This window comes from Triticum dicoccoides, chromosome 7B (genome assembly GCF_002162155.2).
Source record: "Triticum dicoccoides isolate Atlit2015 ecotype Zavitan chromosome 7B, WEW_v2.0, whole genome shotgun sequence".
NCBI classification, from domain to species: domain Eukaryota; kingdom Viridiplantae; phylum Streptophyta; class Magnoliopsida; order Poales; family Poaceae; genus Triticum; species Triticum dicoccoides.
The window spans coordinates 575098436-575121122 of record NC_041393.1 but is presented as its reverse complement, the minus strand read 5'-3'; positions in this window follow the sequence as shown (position 1 = coordinate 575121122).

Genomic DNA, 22687 nt, shown 5'->3' with positions numbered 1-22687 from the left:
GCCGACCTACGTTAGACACGTTGTTGCTTTGTTGAGCTGAGCTCAACTTTTTCGGATCATCATCTCGGCCAGCTGAACAATAGTTCGGCGTCACGAAGGGGAAATCGTCACCAACATCGCCGCCCCACGGATTACATGGAGCAGGCACACCGGCATCGCCGCGCGGTCACTTCATCAAGCCAGCGTTGACCACGTCACAAGTTACGACCTGCCTCGGCATAGCCGCACTGTTGCTTCTTCAAGTCGATGTCCATCACGCCGAACTACTTCAACACCTCGGCTGACACGACAGGTGCAACGTCTCCTTATCGACCTGCTCCGTCACCTCGGCTAGACCGAGGACTTCGCCATCTCTTCATCAACTTACTTCAGAGACTTCGGCGTCACCAGCCGACCAGCTTCATCACATTAGGTGGACCACGGGCTTCACCATGGCGAGCCAACCTTTGCCAGGATCGCCGTGCCATCGCTTCATCACCCATTAGGCAATGGGTGTGCGGATTGAGTCCCAATTTTGGGAGTAACCTTTCTTCGAACCACTACAACAAATAAACCAGGTGCTATTAATCCCAGCATTTTTTGCTTGTTCGGGTTTATTTTTCCCAAGGAATTATTACTCTGCTTTGTTCCATCATCTATACACAGGTCTATCAAATGGTGGCTGCATTAATGACGGTTGCGAGGTGGTTCGATCAGTTTCTGTGCATAGTTCCGTGAACGCCGTATCCGGAACTTGAACTGACCTATGAATTCGGGCTTTGTCAGGCCTTCATTGCGTCACGCCGACGCCCTGCATCCACACTGACCTCGATGCTCAGGCCATATCTGTTTCATTATTTACTTCACTTGTATTAAACAAGTAGAAGATTTTTTTTACATTATTATCTTTATTTGTCATTTCTTTTGGTTTGCACTATTTTATCTGTGCAGCCAATCGACTCAGACTGAGCCGTGTTGTCGCCTTGGCGCGCTGACCTGCTCCATTACCGCGGATGGACTGGGGGCTTCATCTTCTCGGAGTGCCGAACTCTCTGCTCGGCCACCTTGGGACCAGCCTGGGGGCTGGAACCCTGTCCCACATCAAGCTTGGACCGCGTCATCAATGCCGAACATATCAACCAGCTAAGTTGCTTTCATGCTGAAAAACTTTCAGTCTTAAATTTTGTTCGGTTTGAACAAGAATTATACTTTTTTGGCAAAAAGTTGCTTGTGAAAAACTTCCCTGTCCAAACTTTGTTTGTGACACACATATTCAAATACCCCATTTATTTGGGGGCTCCCTTGATGGAGCTTTTCCTCTTGCATATGATTATACTTGTACGGCTTCGTTCCTTGTTCGTGTATTACGCCACAATATGCACCATGTTGACTTAAGCGACTTGCAAGCTGGGTTGCCTGGCTCCTGTGCTTACCCCTACGTTCCCGATTGTTCGGCTAGGGAGTAAAGGGAGCACCTCTGCGATTGTCACGATCGGTTCATCCGAGCCGGACCTCAGACTGGGTGAAGCCAAAAGCTAGCGCTCTTACTGTTTTCAACAATGGTCGGCACACAACGGAACTCATGAGTACAAAAAATCTATGGCACAAGTATCATAATGACAATGAGCCCCGAAGAAAGGTATCGGTGGGGGTACTATTTTCTTCGAAGATGCTTCTTACACTTTGTTAGTAATATAGCATAAGATCCCTGAGCGCGCTTTGTCTGTTACAGCCTTATGACCTGATTGCCTGGTTATCGGAAACACCGTCGATACTCTCGACAGGTGGAGTACATAACACTTTTCGGTTCTCGACCGAAGAGGGAGAAGCCGACGGTCAGTTAAGACGCGTATAAAGTTCGGGTGAACACATATATGATATAAGTACTTCGGTACATACAATCATTCTACATAAAATTCTTTTTACCCAAGTCACTTGGGGGCTCTTAAATTTATATGAGCTATTTTATAATAAGTGTTCTTCTTCCTAGTCGTTGCAAAGTTTTTTTTTCTATCACTCCTGTTTTCGACGCAAGTGTGTGGTCAATAGCCCGATTTCCCTCTCATCCACCTTCGGGATAGGAGGTTGAAGCCGTAGGCTGACCCGCTTGAAGTCTTGAGATAGGATGTGTCATGTTAAAACATGACAGAAGCACAATTTTTTCTCTAAGACCAATTTTCTGATTGGCACCGAACAATTGATCTAGTTCGGACGTCGAGTTTTTACTGACTTTTTTGGTTTTCCAATCCTGTGGCACTTTTTCACTATTTGTGTGTTTTCCGCATAAGTCTCGCAGTGCAACGCCGGACACCTTTAAAGATTTGGCAAAAATTCTCGGATATTGCTATATATGCATCGGTTTCAAATTGTGTCTTTGGTCAATAGTTGGGTTGCTTGGCTCCTGTGCTTGCCTCCTACATTCCGGTTTGTTCGGTTAGGTGTGCAAAAGGACAACCACTGCGATTATGCTTCCAGCTCGCATGGTTAAGCACCTCGGTGGAGAAAGCCGAAAACTGGCTGTCACAATAAGCATAAACTGGTCAGCGATTTGATGACTATGTTAAATGACGGGTCATTCATAACATTGGCCGAAGTGTTTACGGCTTGACCTCGGTTGTCGTCGAACACTAAGCGGGGGGCTACTTGCTGGCCTCCCAACTTTAAGCTCCTATGACTAAGTGAAAGTTATAAAGCTCGAATATCTGATCGCCTCGTTTCCGCCAGCACAACCACCTTCGGGCACCAAGACATCGGCTAAGGGTTGTTTTGTTATTCTGGAAACACCCCGCGTAGCACCTACAAGGGGGTAGAAGCCGACAATGGACCACTTTCAGATTATAAACGGTCGCAACGGAAGTGAAACTTTGGGTTCATCTAGACCACAGAGTTCAGAAGCTTTCCCCGAACTAAATCCTCAGTATTTTCCTCCCACATTGATCGGAGCTGAGGTTTCATGATCATGCTTAGCATGACAACCCCAAAGAAAGGAACCAATAGCGGGAGTATTTTCTTTGGATGGTGTTCATAAAATAATATAAAACTTTGTCTCTCTGCGTACCTTTGTTTATAAAACCATATGGCCAGATTGTCTTGTTTGCCGTAAATCTTTGCCCTCATAAAGCTTTATAAAGTGGGACAAACACTCCCCGGCTACTAGCCGAGGAGGTTGAAGCCGATGGCCGGTCAACAAAGTTTTGTACAATGCGAATCCGAGCATTGATGATGTAAAGTACTTGGATACATAGAATCATTACACATAATTTGTGATTTTACTTTGGATATCGATCCTTAATTCGGCCACCCGTGCCCACATTAAGGCTCGGGGGCTACTGGGCTTTGTGCTCATTATTTACAAATATTAAAGGGGTACATCGATCCCTTGATCTGATGTTGCCACCCGACCAGTGTCTCGGGGGCTACTGCATTGACAATCCAATGCAAAAAATTTAAAGTGCAATATAGTTTTCGAGGAGATTATTATCCTTAGGTTGGTCGGCCGCACCCAACCATAGTCTCGAGGACTTTGCGCACCGCGTTTCTATTCCTGTGTATGCTGCCGAGCTAGGAATTGATCCTCAGGCCGATTTCGCGCATCGACCTGAGTCTCAGGGGCAACTAGGATCAGCGGTTTCTTGTCTTCCTTCAGTTGCATCTCGGGTTTTAGACCGACGCACACACCTTGAGGGCTACTGGCTATGTATCTCGGCAGAGAATAAATTGCACCAATCAAAAAATCAGCCTGCAGTCAGGGGTGGTGCACCACCTCGGAAGCAGTCCAGCATTAAGCTTGGGCGCCAGTGGCTGGCTCCATAGAGGGCATTTCCGGCATTAAGCTCAGCTAAACTCCTTCAACTTTTTGAACCCAGATGATCTATGACATCTCGGATATAATCCGGCGTTGGAGCTCGGATACAGTGCAACGTTGGAGCTTGGACACAGTCTGGCGTTAGAGCTTGGATACATTCCGGAGTTGGAGCTTGGAAGCAGTCCAGCGTTGGTGCTTGGCTGCAAAACATACCTCGAATGCAATCCGGTGTTGGAGCTCGGACGCAAGAGGACACTGCCGCCCGGGAATAACTTCAAACCTGAGGTGTGGCATAATAATAACAAGGCATTGATAAAGGCCAGAAACTTAAAGGGGCTCCTCAGATACCCGACATATAAACTCTTCCAATTCACTTCGTGATCCTCAAGATCGAAGATGGGAAGATTTGTTGAACCAGTTTTCAAGACCGACGACCGAAGATGAAGAACAGTTCGGAAGAATCGAGGAGCATCCCCAACTTGAAGACCGGTTCAGGGGGCTACTGACGGTGTCCTAGACTAGGGGGTACTCACCACGTCGTCCCCCGATCAGTTAGATTGGGCCGAGGACCCCCATGGCCGTATACTCATGGGCCAGTTCAGACAGTTGCCGCATACAAGGAATATTCCACAAGACTTGGTGATCAAGACAAGGACTCCTCCCCCACCGGCGTATTCGGCTAGGACTCTTGTTACCCTAGGCCTATGGTACACTATATAAATCGAGGCTAGGCTAGTCGATAGAGGATTATTATGACGTTACTCATCATACCTCTAGGGTTTAGACCACAACATATGATCTCAGGGTAGATCAACTCTTGTAACCCCTATATTCATTATAGTCAATCAAGCAGCATGTAGGGTATTATCTCATCAAGAGAGCCCGAAGCTGGGTAAAATCCTGTGTTCATGTTACCATTGATCCTAAGACGCACTGCTTGGGACCCTCCTATCCGAGATCCACCGGTTTTGACACCGACACCTATGGCCAGCCGGAGCATGGCAACAGTGCCCCTTACCTACCCGCTGACCAGGGCTAGCGTGGCAACAGTGCTCCCGCCCTCACCACTGACGACGGCAAGCGGCAGCCTGACGGAGAGCACTGTACACGACTCGACTCGGCCACGCCTTGAGGATCGACAAGACGGCGCACAGTCCCCCTAGGCACGTGGGGCCCACACCTAGGGGAACCCGGCGAACCACAAGCCCACAAGCGGGACCCAACCTGGTACCTCGGACACCGACAATACGGACCCACCGACTCGGCATATTACCATTGTAACCATGGGTGGGTTGATCTATAAAACCCCCCAGGAACCCACACCTACAGGGGCATGGCATGAGATATGACAAAGCATAGGAAGAGAGCGAGACATATGTAAGAGAAACGCAAGCAAGCATAGGACTAGCCACCCAACCACAACACCGGGGAGAAGGAGCAGCCCAAGCCTTGGCCAGCTTCCTTCCTCCTCCACACAGCTCTAGGAGCAACATTGTACTATCGATCATCCAACTAAACTCGGCAGGACTAGGGGTGTTATCTCTCTAGAGAGCCCCGAACCTGGGTATGTCCGGTGTCCCGCTAACGCGCATGCCAACCTCGCCTCTGGAGCCCACCAGCGCCCTCGAGCCTCCTCCTCTCTTCAGCCATCCCTTGGCATCTGCCGTGCACCCACCACGACACTTAGGGTCCATAGTTATTAGCTAGATGGCTTCTTCTCTCTTTTTGAATCTCAATACAATGTTCTCCCCCTCTCTTGTGGAGATCTATTCGATGTAAACTCTTTTTGTGGTGTGTTTGTCGAGATCCGATGAATTGTGGGTTTATGATAAAGTTTATCTATGAGAAATATTTGAATCTTCTCTTAATTCTTTTATGTATGATTGAGTTATCTTTGCAAGTCTCTTCGAATTATTAGTTTGGTTTGGCCTACTAGATTGATCTTTCTTGCCATGGGAGAAGGGACAATTGCTACTATCTCTTTTCCACACTTGTGCTTCAAAATAGCACCATGATCTTCATGATAGAGAGTGTCCTATGTTGTCACTTTCATATACTAGTGGGAATTTTTCATTATAGAACTTGGCTTGTATATTCCAATGATGGGCTTCCTCAAAATGCCCTAGGTCTTCGCGAGCAAGCATGTTGGATGCATACCCACTTAGTTTCTTTTGTTGAGTTTTCAGACATTTATAGCTCTAGTGCATCCGTCGCATGGCAATCCCTACTCAGTCACATTGATATGTATTAATGGGCATCTCCATAGCCCGTTGATACGCCTAGTTGATGTGAGACTATCTCCTCCCTTTTGTCCTTACAACCACCACCATATACCACCATAGTGCTATGTCCATGGCTTGTGCTCATGTATTGTGTAAGAGTTGAAAAAAGCTGAAGCGCGTTAAAAGGTATGAACCAATTGCTCGGCTCGTCATCGGGGTTGTACATGATGGGAGTATTTTGTGTAATGAAAATGAAGCATGGCCTAACTATATGATTTTGTAGGGATAAGCTTTCTTTGGCTATGCTATCTTGATAGGACATGATTATTTGTTAGTATGCTTTGAAGTATTATTATTTTTATGTTTTATAGGCTTTTATCTTGAATCATTTGGATCTAAACATTCATGCCACAATAAACAAAATTACATTGAGAATTATGCTAGGTAGCATTCCACATCAAAAATTCTGTTTTTATCATTTACCTACTCGAGGACGAGCAGGAATTAAGCTTGGGGATGCTTGATACGTCTCCAACATATCTATAATTTTTTATTATTCCATGCTATTATATTACCCCTTTTGGATGTTTATGGGCTTTATTTTACACATTTATATAATTTTTGGGACTAACCTACTAACCGGAGGCCCAGCCCGTATTACTGTTTTTTTTGCCTATTTCAGTATTTCGAAGAAAAGCAATATCAAACGGAGTCCAAATGGAATGAAACCTTCGGGAGTGTGATTTTTGGAGCGGACCTCATCCAGAGGATTTAGAGTGCAAGTCAAGAAGCAATCGAGGCGGCCAGGAGATAGGAGGGCGCGCCCACCCCTCCTGGGCACGCCCCCAGTCTCATGGGCCCCTCGAGCGGCCACCGACATACTTCTTCCTCCTATATATACCTACGTACCCCAAAAACATCCAGGGAGCCACCGAAACACAATTTCCACTGCCGTAACCTTCTGTATCCACGAGATCCCATCTTGGAGCATTCTCCGGCGCTCTGCCGGAAGGGGAATCCACCATGGAGGGCTTCTACATCAACACCATAGCCCCTCCGATGAGTTGTGAGTAGTTTACCATAGACCTTCGGGTCCATAGTTATTAGCTAGATGGTTTCTTCTCTCTTTTTGGACCTCAATACAATGTTCTCCCCCTCTCTTGTGGAGATCTATTCGATGTAAACTCTTTTTGCGGTGTGTTTATCGAGGTCCGATGAATTGTTGGTTTATGATCAAGTTTATCTATGAGAAGTATTCGAATTTTCTCTGAATTCTTTTACGTAGGATTGAGTTATCTTTGCAAGTCTCTTCAAATTATTAGTTTGGTTTGGCCTACTAGATTGATTTTTCTTGCCATGGGAGAAGTGCTTAGCTTTGGGTTCAATCTTACGGTGTCCTTACCCAGTGACAGAAAGGGTTGCAATGCACGTATTGTATTGTTGCCATCGAGGATAAAAAGATGGGGTTTATATCATATTGCTTGAGTTTATTCCTCTACATCATGTCATCTTTCTTAATGTGTTACTCTGTTCTTATGAACTAAATACTCTAGATGCATGCTGGATAGCGGTCGATGTGTGGAGTAATAGTAGTAGATGCAGGCAGGAGTCGGTCTACTTGTCACGGACGTGATGCCTATATACATGATCATCCCTAGATAATCTCATAATTATTCGCTTTTCTATCAATTGCTCGATAGTAATTTGTTCACCCACCGTAATACTTATGCTATCTTGAGAGAAGCCACTAGTGAAACCTATGGCCCCCGGGTCTATCTTTTATCATATAAGCTTTCAATCTACTTTTATTTGCATCTATATTATAAAATACCAAAAATATAGTTATCTTATCATACTATCTCTACCAGATCTCACTTTCGCAAGTGGCCGTGAAGGGATTGACAACCCCTTTATTGCGTTGGTTGCGAGTTGTTTGTTTGTTTGTGTAGGTGTGTGGGACTTTTGAGGGGCCTCCTACTGGATTGACACCTTGGTTCTCAAAAACTTAGGGAAATACTTATGCTACTATTGCTGCATCACCCTTTCCTCTTCAAGGAAAACTAACGCAATCTCAAGACGTAGCAAGAAGGATTTCTGGCGCCGTTGCCGGGGAGGTCTTAGCTAAAGTCAAGACATACCAAGTACCCATCACAAACTCATCTACCTCGCATTTACATTATTTGCCATTTGCCTCTCGTTTTCCTCTCCCCCACTTCACCCTTGCCGCTTTATTTGCCCTCTCTTTCCTAATCTATCTCTCTCTTTCGCTTGCCTTTTTCTGTTTGCTTGTGTGTTGGATTACTTCCATGGCGCAAGATAATACCAAATTGTGTGGTTTCTCCAATACCAATCATAATGATTTCCTTAGTACTCCAATTGCTCCTCTTAATGATGTTGAGTCTTGTGAAATCAATACTGCTTTGCTGAATCTTGTTATGAAAGATCAATTCGCCGGCCTTCCTAGTGAAGATGCCGCTACTCATCTAAACAACTTTGTTGATTTGTGTGATATGCAAAAGAAGAAAGATACGGATAATGATATTGTTAAATTAAAGTTATTTCCGTTTTCTCTTAGAGATCATGCTAAAGTTTGGTTTTCGTCTTTGCCTAAAAATAGTATTCATTCTTGGAACAAGTGTAAAGATGTGTTTATCTCTAAATATTTTCCTCCCGCTAAGATTATCAGTCTTAGGAACGATATTATGAATTTTAAAAAACTTGATCATGAGCATGTTACCCAATCTTGGGAAAAGAATGAAATTGATGATTCTCAATTGCCCTACTCATGGTTTGAATTTATGGATGATCATACAAAAACTTTATGCCAGTTTGAACTTTGCTTCTAGAAATCTTTTAGATTCGGCCGTGGGAGGCACGTTGATGGAAATCACGTTAGGAAATGCTACAAAAATTCTTGATAATATTATGGCTAATTATTTTCAATGGCACACCGAAAGATCTTCTAGTAAACAAGTGCATGCTATAGAAGAAATCAATGTTTTGAGTGCAAAGATGGATGAACTTATGAAGTTGTTTGCTACTAAAAAATACTCCTCTTGATCCCAATGATATGCCCTTGTCTACTTTGATTGAGAATAATAATGAATCTATGGATGTGAATTTCGTTGGTACGAATAGTTTTGGAAAAAATGCTTATAGAGGAAACTTCAATTCTAGACCGTTCCCTAGTAATTCCTCTAATAATTATGGAAATTCTACAATAATTCTTATGGTAATTTTAATAAGATGCCCTCTGATTTTGATAATAGTGTGAAAGACTTTATGATTTCTCAAAAGAATTTTAATGCTTTGCTTGAAGAAAAATTTCTCAAAGTTGATGATTTGGCTAGGAACATTGATAGACTTTTGCTTGATGTTGATTATCTTAAGCTAAGATCTAGTACTCCTAAGCATGATATCAATGAGTCTCTCAAATCCATGAGAATTTCCATTGATGAGTGCAAGGAAAGAACCGCAAGATTGCGTGCTAAGAAAGATTGCTTTGTAAAGGCATGTTCTTCTAGTTCCCATGAAAATAATGATGAAGATCTTAAAGTTATTGATCTGTCTCCAATTAGATCTTTGTTTCGCAATATGAATCTTGATAATAATGGGACTGGAGATGAGTCAACTTTATTTAGAAGGCGTCCCAAGAATTCGGAGTTTTTAGATCTTGATGCTAAATTTGGTAAAAGTGGGATTGGAGAGGTCATGACTTTAAATAGTATTGAACCCACTATCTCGGATTTCAAGGAATTTGATTGTGATAATTGTTCTTTAGAAAGTTGTATTTCCTTGTTGCAATCCGTTGTTAATTATCCTCATGCTTATAGTCAAAATAAAGCTTTTACCAAACATATCGTTGATGCCTTGATGCAATCTTTTGATGAAAAACTTAATTTGGAAGTTTCTATACCTAGAAAACTTAATGATGAGTGGGAACCTACTATAAAGATTAAAATTAAAGATCATGAGTGTTTTGCTTTGTGTGATTTGGGTGCTAGTGTTTCCACGATTCCGAAAACTTTATGTGATATTCTAGGTTTCCATGATCTTGATTTTTGCTTTTTAAATTTGCACCTCGCGGATTCCACCATTAAAAAGCCAATGGGAAGGATCAATAATGTTCTCATTGTTGCAAATAGAAATTTGTTGCCCGTAGATTTTATCGTTCTTGATATAGATTGCAATCTTTCTTGCCCTATTATTCTTGGTAGACCTTTCCTTAGAACGATTGGTGTGATTATTGATATGAAGGAAGAGAATATTAGATTCCAATTTCCATTAAAGAAAGGCATGGAGCACTTTCCAAGAAAGAAAGTCAAATTACCTTATGAATCTATCATGCGAGCTACCTATGAATTAAGTGCCAAAGATGGCACTACTTAGATTTATCTTCGCTTTTATGCCTAGCTAGGGGCGTTAAACGATAGTGCTAGTTAGGAGGCAACCCAATTTTCTTTTTTTTGTTTTTGTTCCTGTTTAGTAATAAATTTTGCATCTACCTTCTGTTTAGATGTGTTTTTATGTTTTAATTAGTGTTTGTGCCAAGTAGAACCTATAGGATAACCTATGATGATAGTTGATTTGATTCTGCTGAAAAACAGAAACTTTGTGCTCACGAGAAAAAATTCAATAAATCACAGAAACGTGATTTTGCATTGATTCGTTTTGCTGATGATCAATAAACAAATTCTACAATACTTCCTATTTTTGTAGGATTTTTAGAGTTCCAGATGTTTGCGTTAGTTACAGATTTCTACAGACTGTTCTGTTTATGACAGATTCTGTTTTTCGTGTGTTGTTTGCTTATTTTGATGCATCTATGGCTAGTATTAAGTGGTATGAACCATAGAGAACTTGGAATACAGTAGGTTAAAAAAAATATAAATAAATAATGAGTTAATTACAGTACCTTATATGGTGGTTTTGTTTTCTTTCTCTAACGGAGCTTATGAGATTTCCTGCTGAGTTTTGTGTTGTGAAGTTTTCAAGTTTTGGGTAAAGCTTTGATAGACTATGGAATAAAGAGTGGCAAAAGCCTAAGCTTGGGTATGCCCAAGGCACCCCAAGATATTCAAGAATAGCCAAAATACTAACTTGGGGATGCCCTGGGAAGGCATCCCCTCTTTCGTCTTCGTTCATTGGTAACTTTACTTGGAGCTATATTATTCGCCACATGATATGTGTTTTGCTTGGAGCATCATGTATTATATTAATCTTTGCTTTTTAGTTTACCACAATCATCCGTGCTGTACACACCTTTTGGGAGAATCCCACTTGATTAGAATTTATTAGAATATGCTTTGTGCTTCACTTATATCTTTTGAGCTAGATAGTTTTTGCTCTAGTGCTTCACTTATATCTTTTACAGCACGGCGGTGGCTTAATTTTGTAGAAATTGCTAGTCTCTCATGCTTCACTTATATTATTTTTAGAGTCTCTTATAACAGCATGGTATTTGCTATGGTTATGAATTTGGTCCTAGAATGATGAGCATCCAAGTTGGGTATAATAGAAACTATCATAGAAAGTGCATTAAACACAAGGATCAATTTGATGCTTGATAATTGTATTGAGATATAAAGGTAGTAATGTTAGAGTCATGCTAGTGGGTAATTATGAAATTGTTAAATACTTGTGTTGAAGTTGGCAAGTCCCGTAGCATGCACGTATGGTAAAAGTTGTGTGACAATTTTTTTGCATGAGGTGCTCTTTTGATTATCTTCCTTATGAGGGGCAGTCGAGGATGAGCGATGGTCTTTTCCTACCAATCTATCCCTCTAGGGGCATGCGTAGTAGTACTTTGCTTCGAGGGCTAAGTAGACTTTTGCAATAAGTATATGAGTTCTTTATGACTAATGTGAGTCCATGGATATACGCACACTCATCCTTCCATTTAGCTAGCCTCTATTATACCGCGCAACTTTCGCCGGTAGCATGCACTCATTATTTACCTTCCTCAAAACATCCACATACCTACCTATTATGGCATCTCCATAGCCATTCCGAGATATATTTCCATGCAACTTTCCACTGTTCCGTTTATTATGACACGCTCCATCATTGTCATATTGCTCTTTGCATGATCATGTAGTTGACATCGTATTTGTGGCAAAGCCACCTTCATAATTTTCATACATGTCGCTCTTGATTCATTGCATATCCAGGTACACCGCCGGAGGCATTCATATAGAGTCATATCTTGTTCTAGCTTTGCGTTGTAATTCTTGAGTTCTAAATCAATAAAAGTGTGATGATCTTCATTATTAGAGCATTGTCCCAGTGAGGAAAGGATAATGAATACTATGATTCCCCCACAAGTCGGGATGAGACTTCGGACTTTACAAAGAAAGAAAAAAAAGGAAAAAAGAGAGAGAGAAACGCCAAAAAGAAAAAAAAGGCCAAAGAAAAAAAAAGAAAAAAAAGAAAAAATAATAAAATGAGAGAAAAAGAGAGAAGGGACAATTGCTACTATCTCTTTTCCACACTTGTGCTTCCAAATAGCACCATGATCTTCATGATAGAGAGTCTTCTATGTTGTCACTTTCATATACTAGTGGGAGTTTTTCATTATTGAACTTGGCTTGTATATTCCAATGACGGGCTTCCTCAAAATGCCCTAGGTCTTCGCGATCAAGCAAGTTGGATGCACACCCACTTAGTTTCTTTTGTTGAGCTTTCATACATTTATAGCTCTAGTGCATCTGTCACATGGCAATACCTACTCAGTCACATTGATATCTATTAATGGGCATCTCCATAGCCCGTTGATACGCCTAGTTGATGTGAGACTATCTCCTCCCTTTTGTCCTTACAACCACCACCATATACCACCATAATGCTATGTCCATGGCTTGCGCTCATGTATTGTGTAAGAGTTGAAAAAAGCTGAAGCGCGTTAAAAAATATGAACCAATTGCTCGGCTCGTCATCGGGGTTGTACATGATGGGAGTATTTTGTGTAATGAAAATGAAGCATGGCCTAACTATATAATTTTGTAGGGATAAGCTTTTTTTGGCTATGCTATCTTGACAGGACATGATTATTTGTTAGTATGCTTCGAAGTATTATTATTTTTTTGTTTTATAAGCTTTTATCTTGAATCATTTGGATCTGAATATTCATGCCACAATAAACAAAATTACATTGAGAATTATGCTAGGTAGCATTCCACATCAAAAATTCTGTTTTTATCATTTACCTACTCGAGGGCGAGCAGGAATTAAGCTTCGGGATGCTTGATACGTCTCCAACGTATCTATAATTTTTTATTGTTCCATGCTATTATATTACCCCTTTTGGATGTTTATGGGCTTTATTTTACACATTTATATCATTTTGGGACTAACCTACTAACCGGAGGCCCATCCCGTATTGCTGTTTTTTTTGCCTATTTCAGTATTTCGAAGAAAAGGAATATCGAACGGAGTCCAAACGGAATGAAACCTTCGGGAGTGTGATTTTTGGAGCGAACATGACCCAGAGGACTTGGAGTGCAAGTCAAGAAGCAATCGAGGCGGCCAGGAGATAGGAGGGCGCGCCCACCCCTCCTGGGCGCGCCCCCTGTCTCCTGGGCCCCTCGAGCGGCCACCGACGTACTTCTTCCTCCTATATATACCTACGTACCCCAAAAACATCCAGGGAGCCATCGAAAAATAATTTCCACCGCCGTAACCTTCTGTATCCGCGAGATCCCATCTTGGAGCGTTCTCCGGCGCTCCGCCGGAGGGGGAATTGACCATGGAGGGCTTCTACATCAACACAATAGCCCCTCCGATGAGTTGTGAGTAGTTTACCACATACCTTCGGGTCCATAGTTATTAGCTAGATGGCTTCTTCTCTGTTTTTGGATCTCAATACAATGTTCTCCCCCTCTCTTGTGGAGATCTATTTGATGTAAACTCTTTTTGCGGTGTGTTTATCGAGATCCGATGAATTGTTGGTTTATGATCAAGTTTATCTATGAGAAATATTTGAATCTTCTCTGAATTATTTTTTGTATGATCGAATTATCAGTTTGGTTTGGCCTACTAGATTAATTTTTCTTGCCATGGGAGAAGTGCTTAGCTTTGGGTTCAATCTTGCGGTGTCCTTACCCAGTGACAGAAAGGGTTGCAATGCACGTGTTGTATTGTTGCCATCGAGGATAAAAATATGGGGTTTATATCATATTGCTTGAGTTTATCCCTCTACATCATGTCATCTTTCTTAATGTGTTACTCTGTTCTTATGAACTTAATACTCTAGATGCATGCTGGATAGCGGTCGATGTGTGGAGTAATAGTAGTAGATGCAGGCAGGAGTCGGTCTACTTCTCACGGACGTGATGCCTATATGCATGATCATGCCTAGATAATCTCATAATTATTAGCTTTTCTATCAACTGCTCGACAGTAATTTGTTCACCCACCATAATACTTATGCTATTTTGAGAGAAGCCACTAGTGAAACCAATGGCCCCCGGGTCTATCTTTTATCATATAAGCTTTCAATCTACTTTTATTTGCATCTTTACTTTTTGCATCTATATTATTAAATACCGAAAATATATTTATCTTATCATACTATCTCTATCAGATCTCACTTTCGCAAGTGGCCGTGAAGGGATTGACAACCCCTTTATTGCGTTGGTTGCGAGTTCTTTGTTTGTTTGTGTAGGTCCGTGGGACTTTTGAGGAGCCTCCTACTGGATTGATACCTTGGTTCTCAAAAACTGAGGGAAATACTTACGCTACTATTGCTGCATCACCCTTTCCTCTTCAAGGAAAACCAACGCAAGCTCAAGACGTAGCAACCTGCAGTTGAGTAACTGAAGCAGCGTCCCGTAAGATATGTTGCGTGATTAACATAACAGCTACATGGGCATATTTGTTGGAGTAAATTATGGGGGAGGGAAGGGGTGGAAATATTGCTGGTCACAACGGATTGGACGAGCATGGGGGGAGGAGAGTCATGCATGCAGATTTTTCCTCACGGGGTGGAGTGGTGGGACTGCCGGAGGGAGAAGGAGAGTCAAGCAAGCATTCAGATTTCAAGGTGCACTAAATTATTGCATGCGATGATTAAGGCTGGCCATAGTGGTGGTAATGTGGTAGTATCTGGTATCATGCACACGGGAATAGCAAACATGCTGATGTGGCAAAGAATTAAAGAAGAGACGGGGTTAGAGTAACAGATCTATATAGACCGCCCGATCTATATCTAACGGATGGGAAGGAAACTATGACAATTTACCCGCACTCCTCTCCACATTTGCAGATAAGGCCTTCCCTCATTCATCCTTTTCTCCTACAAGATCTTGATTTTCCATGCAATGCACGGGCATCTTGCTAGTGCATGTAAAAATCTTTGTCATTTACTACTGTTCATGCATGCATGCAATGCGATAATGCATTGGTAAACAAATTTTTTTGTGAAGAACAAGAGCATTAATTGAGTACTTTTGCAGACTACAAAAACTATTCCACCGCCTCTATCTTAGTAAGAGTAGGTGAAAATTTTGAATCGAGCCCTTTAAACTAGAAGGGAGGTAGTAGTACTCTAGTAGCCAACCCTGTTCTGATTACTAGATAGGACATGGCACGCACCTGGACGGAGGAACTATTCTGCATTGTGCATATAAGTTTTGTCTGAAGTCAATGTACCTCTACTTTGACCAAACTTATAGAAAAATGTATCAACATTCACAATGTCAAATCAGTATTTTTATACTCATTATAAAACATAGTTTCATAAAATATATATTTGGTATTGTAGATATTGATATTTTTAGTATAAATTTGGTCAAAAAATTTGCAAAATTTGACTTGACACAAATCTTACGCGGAGTAAAAAGGACCAGAGGGAGTATCATGCATGCGGAGTAGGCAAAAAATTGTTCATTTATAGCCGTCTGAAATCTCAAAGGGCGCGACCGCGCGAGTGAGGCAAAGGTCGTGGGTGGCGCGACAGTTGACAGAATTAAGTGAAGTTACATCCACGTGCCGGCATGGCGTGCGAACACGCAGAAGCTATGCCGTCGGGCCTACGATATGGGTCTAGTAGACATGACATCTAGTGGGTCCGGCATAGTACTCGAGAACTCTTTGGGGGCATGTAGCCATTTATCCACTAGGCAAGCCAACAACCCCATGCCATTCGCACGCCCTACTCGTCCCCGTCTTCTACCTTACAATAGTTTGCTCTGAGTCGTCCCGTCCTTTCACATTACACTAGTTCAACTTCTCCTAACCGCCTCCAAAATCCATGGCCTCCCAAATCTCCAAGATCACCATTGAGTACTAGGTTAGAACCATCACCGATGATGAGTTCATCGTCATCTACACCCGTAGATCCGCCGCGGTGGAAGCATGCCTTGCTCGTTTCCTACGCATGTTCGAAAGTTCAAAGGATGAGTGGGTCACTGGGCTAGATGTTGAGTACACCACAGTCCTAGAAAGCGAGAAGCTTCTAAAGGAGGAAGAGAAGAAGAAGCCCGCCGTGATCTAGGTTTGCGTACATAACGTGTGCTTGCTCTACCACATATGCCATGCCGATGTTAGGTGCCAGGAATTTGAGTTCTTCCTCAAGGACAAAAGAGTGAAATTCATTACTTTGGACTTTACGAACGACAGGAATGTCCTGTGTAGGATAGGCCTCTTTGTAGGCCAGCCCTTCGATCACCAGAAGGCAAGCCTGGTGTCCTCCTCTCATCCTTCAATGATGACCCTGGCAGCAGCCATGATTGATCCTTCGTATGCTCAACTGAAGAAACCTCACCACGAGTTTCATCATGCATGGGAGTCGAAGACAATAGATGAAGATCACATCCTGTACGCAGCAATGGATGCCTACCTTTGTTTAAATATCTACAAGGGTTGGATGAAGAAGCAGAGCCCAGTGTCCGGTTCAAGCAAAGAATCATTGGCAAAGAGGAAGAGGAAGAGGGACGAGGACGAAGTCGAGGACGTGGAATCGGACTCTGAGTAAGGTAGCAGTGATGTCGCTCATGTTGGTTCTACTGCAGTGTCAAGCGGACCAGTTGCTTAGTTTTATTTCATAGGTGTGTTGTGTTGAGCCCCTAGCAGAACTATGTTTATGTTCTTTCTTGCTATTTTAACTCTTCAGTACGTATAGTAGTACTAATATGTCTTACTACTGTTCTTCTTGTAGTTGGTACTACTGCTCGTATCTTCGTGTTCCTACTGTACTTAATACATACGTACTAGTAGTATAATTTGGGTCAGTCAATTTGTGAAAGAAGTTCAACGGAGCGAAGGAAGAAGCTACCCCAGTATCTATATTAGGGTGGCAGGGTGCCCATGATCTATCTTATGAGTGTTGGGGTGTGGAATGCAGTTCGCCGGAAAAAATGGATCGTGCCCGGGGTTAAATGGATGGCGGGTGAGGGAGTCCCGGACTAGGGGGTGTCCGGATAGCCGAACTATCATCATCAGCCGGACTCCAAGACTATGAAGATACAAGATTGAAGACTTCATCCCGTGTCCGGAGGGGACTTTCCTTGGCGTGGAAGGCAAGCTTGGCGATATGGATATGTAGATCTCCTACCATTGTAACCAACTCTGTGTAACCCTAGCCCTCTCCGGTGTCTATATAAACCGGATGGCTTTAGTCCGTAGGACGAACAACAATCATACCATAGGCTAGCTTCTAGGGTTTAGCCTCCTTGATCTCGTGGTAGATCTACTCTTGTAACACACATCATCAATATTAATCAAGCAGGACGTAGGGTTTTACCTCCATCAAGAGGGCCCGAACCTGGGTAAAACGTCGTGTCCCTTGTCTCCTGTTACCATCCGCCTAGACGCACAGTTCGGGACCCCCTACCCGAGATCCGCCGGTTTTGACACCGACATTGGTGCTTTCATTGAGAGTTCCTCTGTGTCGTCGCCGATAGGCTCGATGGCTTCTTCGATCATCATCAACGACGCAATCCAGGGTGAGACCTTCCTTCCCGGACAGATCTTCGTATTCGGCGGCTTTGCACTGCGGGCCAATTCGCTTGGCCATCTAGAGCAGATCGAAAGTTACGCCCCTGGCCGTTAGATCAGATTTGGAAGTTTGAACTTCACGGCTGACATCCGTGGGGACTTGATCCTCGATGGATTCGAGCCACAGCCGAGCGTGCCGCACTGTCACGACGAGCATGATTTAGCTCTGCGGCCGGACAGTACCCTGGAGGCCGCACTTGAGCCCGCTCCGATCTTCAATTCAGAGTCGGCTGCGCAGATCGAGGCGGATGGCTAGATGCCGCCTCGGGGGCTGCAACCTCTACGGCGATAGAGACGAACACTGACCTTGTCCCTCACGAAGCTCGCGGCTCCGAGGTGCCGGACTCCTCGCCGGACTCCGAACCTCCCGCGCCCCCTCCGATCGAGGAGTTCACCGCGGCGGACATCTTTCTACACTCACCTTTTGGCGACATCTTGAGTTTGCTAGAGTATCTCTCGTTATCAGGAGAGTCTTGGCCGGACCGATGCCAGGACGGTTGGGATGCGGACGACAAAGAAAAAGCAGCAACAGCTTAGAGCTGATCAAGATCTGCTAGCCGACAGATGGACTGAAGTCCTCGCGGCCGAAGAGCATGAGCTCGAACGCCCCTCCAAAAGTTACCCTAAATGCAAGCTGCTCCCCCGATTAGAGGAGGAGGCGTATGAACCTGCATCACCAGCAGACAATACGGTTGACCGACCACCCCGTGGTCACGACAGAGAGGCCCCTAGGCCCTTCACTAGAACCGTACCCCGACATCGCTCGAAGAGCACAAAGCCATAGGGGAACGCTCCAGACTTGCGAGATATATTGGAGGATAAGGCAAGACAATCAAGATCAATCTATGGATCACGTGGGCGCCCCATGATACGTGACGACAACCGTCGTGCCGGACACAGTAAGTCTGGCTGGGCCGAACAAAATAGACAAAGCTCTTTCGAGCTCCGTCGTGATATCGCCCAGTACAGAGGCGCCGCACACCCACTATGCTTCATAGACGAAGTAATGGATCATCAAATCCCCGTAGAGTTTAAACCCGTGAACATTGAATCCTACGATGGCACAATAGACCCCGCGGTTTGGATCGAAGACTATCTCCTCCATATCCACATGGCCCGCGGTGATGATCTTCACGCCATCAAATATCTCCGACTCAAACTTAAAGGACCAGCCTGGCATTGGCTTAACAGCTTGCCAGCAGAGTCAATCGGGAGTTGGGAAGACCTGGAAGCCGCATTCCTCGATAACTTCCAAGGCACGTATGTGCGACCACCAGACGCCGATGACCTAAGCCACATAATTCAGCAGCCAGACGAATCGGCCAGACAATTCTGGACACGGTTCCTAACAAAGAAGAACCAAATCGTCTACTGTCCGGATCCAGAGGCCCTAGCGGGCTTCAAGCACAACATCCGCGACGAGTGGCTTGCCCGGCACCTAGGACAGGAAAAGGCGAAATCCATGGCAGCCCTCACATCACTCATGACCCGCTTCTGCGTGGGTGAGAACAGCTGGCTAGCACGCAGCAATAACCTCAGCAAAAATTCTGGCAGTCCGGATTTCAAGGACCGTAATGGCAGCTCGCGTCGTAACAAGAACAAATGCAGCATTAACGGCGACAATGGTGAGGATACGGCAGTCAATGCCGGATTCAGAGGCTCTAAACCCGGTCAGCGGAAAAAGCCATTCAAAAGAACTACTCCGGGTCCGTCCAATTTGGACCGAATACTCGACCGCTTGTGCCAGATACACGGCACCCCCGAAAAGCCAGCTAACCACACCAACAGGGACTGTTGGGTATTCAAGCAGGCAGGCAAGTTAATTGCTGAAAACAATGACAAGGGGCTGCCTAGCGATGACGAGGAAGAGACCCGACCGCCGAACAATAGAGGACAGAAGGGTTTCCCCCCACAGGTGCGGACGGTGAACATGATATACGCCACGCACATACCCAAAAGGGAGCGGAAGCGTGCACTCAGGGATGTATACGCGATGGAGCCAGTTGCCCCGAAGTTCAATCCATGGTCTTCCTGCCCGATCACTTTTGATTGAAGGGACCACCCCACCAGCATCTGCTATGGTGGATTCGCCGCATTGGTTCTAGACCCAATCGTCAATGGATTTCACCTCACCAGAGTCCTGATGGACGGCGGCAGCAGCCTGAACCTGCTTTATCAGGACACAGTGCGCAAAATGGGCATAGACCGCTCAAGGATTAAACCTACCAAGACGACCTTTAAAGGCGTCATACTAGGTGTAGAAGCCAATTGTACAGGCTCAGTTACACTGGAAGTGGTCTTCGGATCCCCGGATAACTTTCGAAGCGAGGAGTTAATCTTCGACATAGTTCCGTTCCGCAGCGGCTATCATGCTCTGCTTGGACGTACCGCGTTCGCAAAGTTCAACGCGGTGCCGCACTACGCATACCTCAAGCTCAAGATGCCAGGCCCTCGAGGAGTTATCACGGTCAACGGAAACACTGAACGTTCTCTCCGCACGGAGGAACATACATCGGCTCTCGCGGCAGAAGTACGATGCAGCCTCTTAAGGCAATTCTCGAGTCCGGCCGTTAAGCGGCCAGACACAGCTAAGCGCGCCCGGAGTAACCTACAACAACACCACCTGGCACGTTCCGAGCACGCGTAGCAGTGCGGCCCCAACCCCAGCCCTTGTAAAACGTCAAGACAGGTCCTTTCACGTAAACCATTACGCTCTAAAGATACCATGGGCATGGGGAGAGGGGCGCGACCATGATAGGCCCAGACTGCGGCTCAACCACACCAGGGGCTCTCAAGTGTGTCGTTCTTTTTTTCTTTCTCATTTTCCTTTTTATTTTTACCCACAGGACTCCGTTTGTCAGAGGCCCTGTCCGGCAGTAGACATGTCGAACTCACGATGCAACAGCCAGGGAAGAAGAAAGGCTACAACAAATATCCAGGTGGTCTCCATTACGAGCATTAAATCTGTTTTATGCACCAGTCCGCAGCCTACCCCTGGAGGGGGACATGTTTAACAGTCCCATCCCTTGCTTATCGCACCATTTGTATCGTTCTGCACTTACAGCAGTTTTTCTTGAATAAGTAATGCAGCACCTTTTTGCTTCCAATTGCATTTCTCTTTTTATGCATATGTTCATTTGTGACATGTCGCATCCGTACGTTTTGGTATGGCTAAATACACCAGGGGCTTATGTTCCCCGCATCATGGTGTGATAAGTCCAAACACTTTCACAAGTGCGGCACCCCGAACTTATAGCATTGTATGCATCAGCTCTGAATCATGTCTTGGGTCAATAGTTGGGTTTGCCCGGCTCCCATGTTTTGGTACCTTACGTTCCCTTGTATCGGCTAAGGTAGCACTGGGAGAACCACTGCGATTGCGCCCCAGTTGAGCTGGGTTAATGCCTCAGTGGAGAAAGCTAAAACTGACCGTCATGATGAGGCGAGAGCTGGTCGCTGTTCGAGAGGTTTTTTGCGAGTCCCTAAAGACTTATGCCGCTTAGAGCGAGGAGCCGGTTTTTGTCCGGCCCAGGCATGGATAGCGCCCCAAATTCGGCCTTCCGAAGACTAGGGGCTTCGCCGAAATTTAAAATTATAGAATTCTATGGCTAAGTGAGAGTGTTCAAGCATTATAAGTCCGGTTGCCTTGTTCGTTGTGTTGAGCGCCTCCCTCGATGGACCCAAATATGGGAACAAGAGTGCTCAAATTTATCCCGAACACCCCAGCACTCGTGGCATGGGGGCTGAAGCCGACAACTTGCCATCTCTCAGATTTGATAAACAGCCGCACAGAAGGTAATATTTTAAATTAAGATGCGTTGCTTAGCGCAAATGAACTAAGTTTTCAGCGCACAGGATAACAAAATGCGAGTCTACTCAAATATTACATCTTTGGAGCACTCACCCGCAATAGTACGTGCACCCTTCAGCACACTCTTATAATACATCTCGGGCGTGCGATGCTCCTTGCCCTCCGGTGGTGGGTCCGTCACGAGCTTCTGGGCATCCATCTTGCGCCAGTGCACCTTTGCGCGGGCAAGGGCCCGATGGGCACCTTCAATACAGGCGGAGTGCTTGATGACTTCAACCCACGGACACGCATCCACCAGCCGCCGCACCTGGCCGAAGTAGCTCCCAGGCATGGCCTCCTTAGGCCACATCCGAACTATGAGGCCCTTCATGGCCTGTTCGGCCGCCTTGTGGAGCTCGACCAGCTGCTTCAGCTGGTCGCTAAGGGGCACCGGATGTCCGGCCTCAGCATATTGAGACCAGAAGACCTTCTCTGTCGAGCTCCCCTCCTCGGCCCGGTAGAACGCGGCAGCATCGGACACGCTGCGAGGAAGATCTGCGAACGCTCCTGGAGAGCTCCGAATTCGGGTAAGCAATAGGTAATTAACACTCACATGCTTACTTTGCATGAAAAATGCCTTACCCGCTGCTATTTTCTTCAACGCCTCGATTTCCTGGAGGGCCTTGTAGGCTTCGGCCTTAGCGGCTTTGGCACTCTCAAGAGCCGCTGCAAGCTCAGACTCTCGAGTCTTCGAGTCACGCTCCAGGCTCTCATGTTTTTTCACGAGATCCTGGAGCTCTTGCTGTACCTCCGCCACCCGCGCCTCCTGCTTCTCTCGCTCGATGCGCTCCATGGCCGCATTGCGTTTGGCCGCGGCCACCGCCTCTTTCAGGGTCG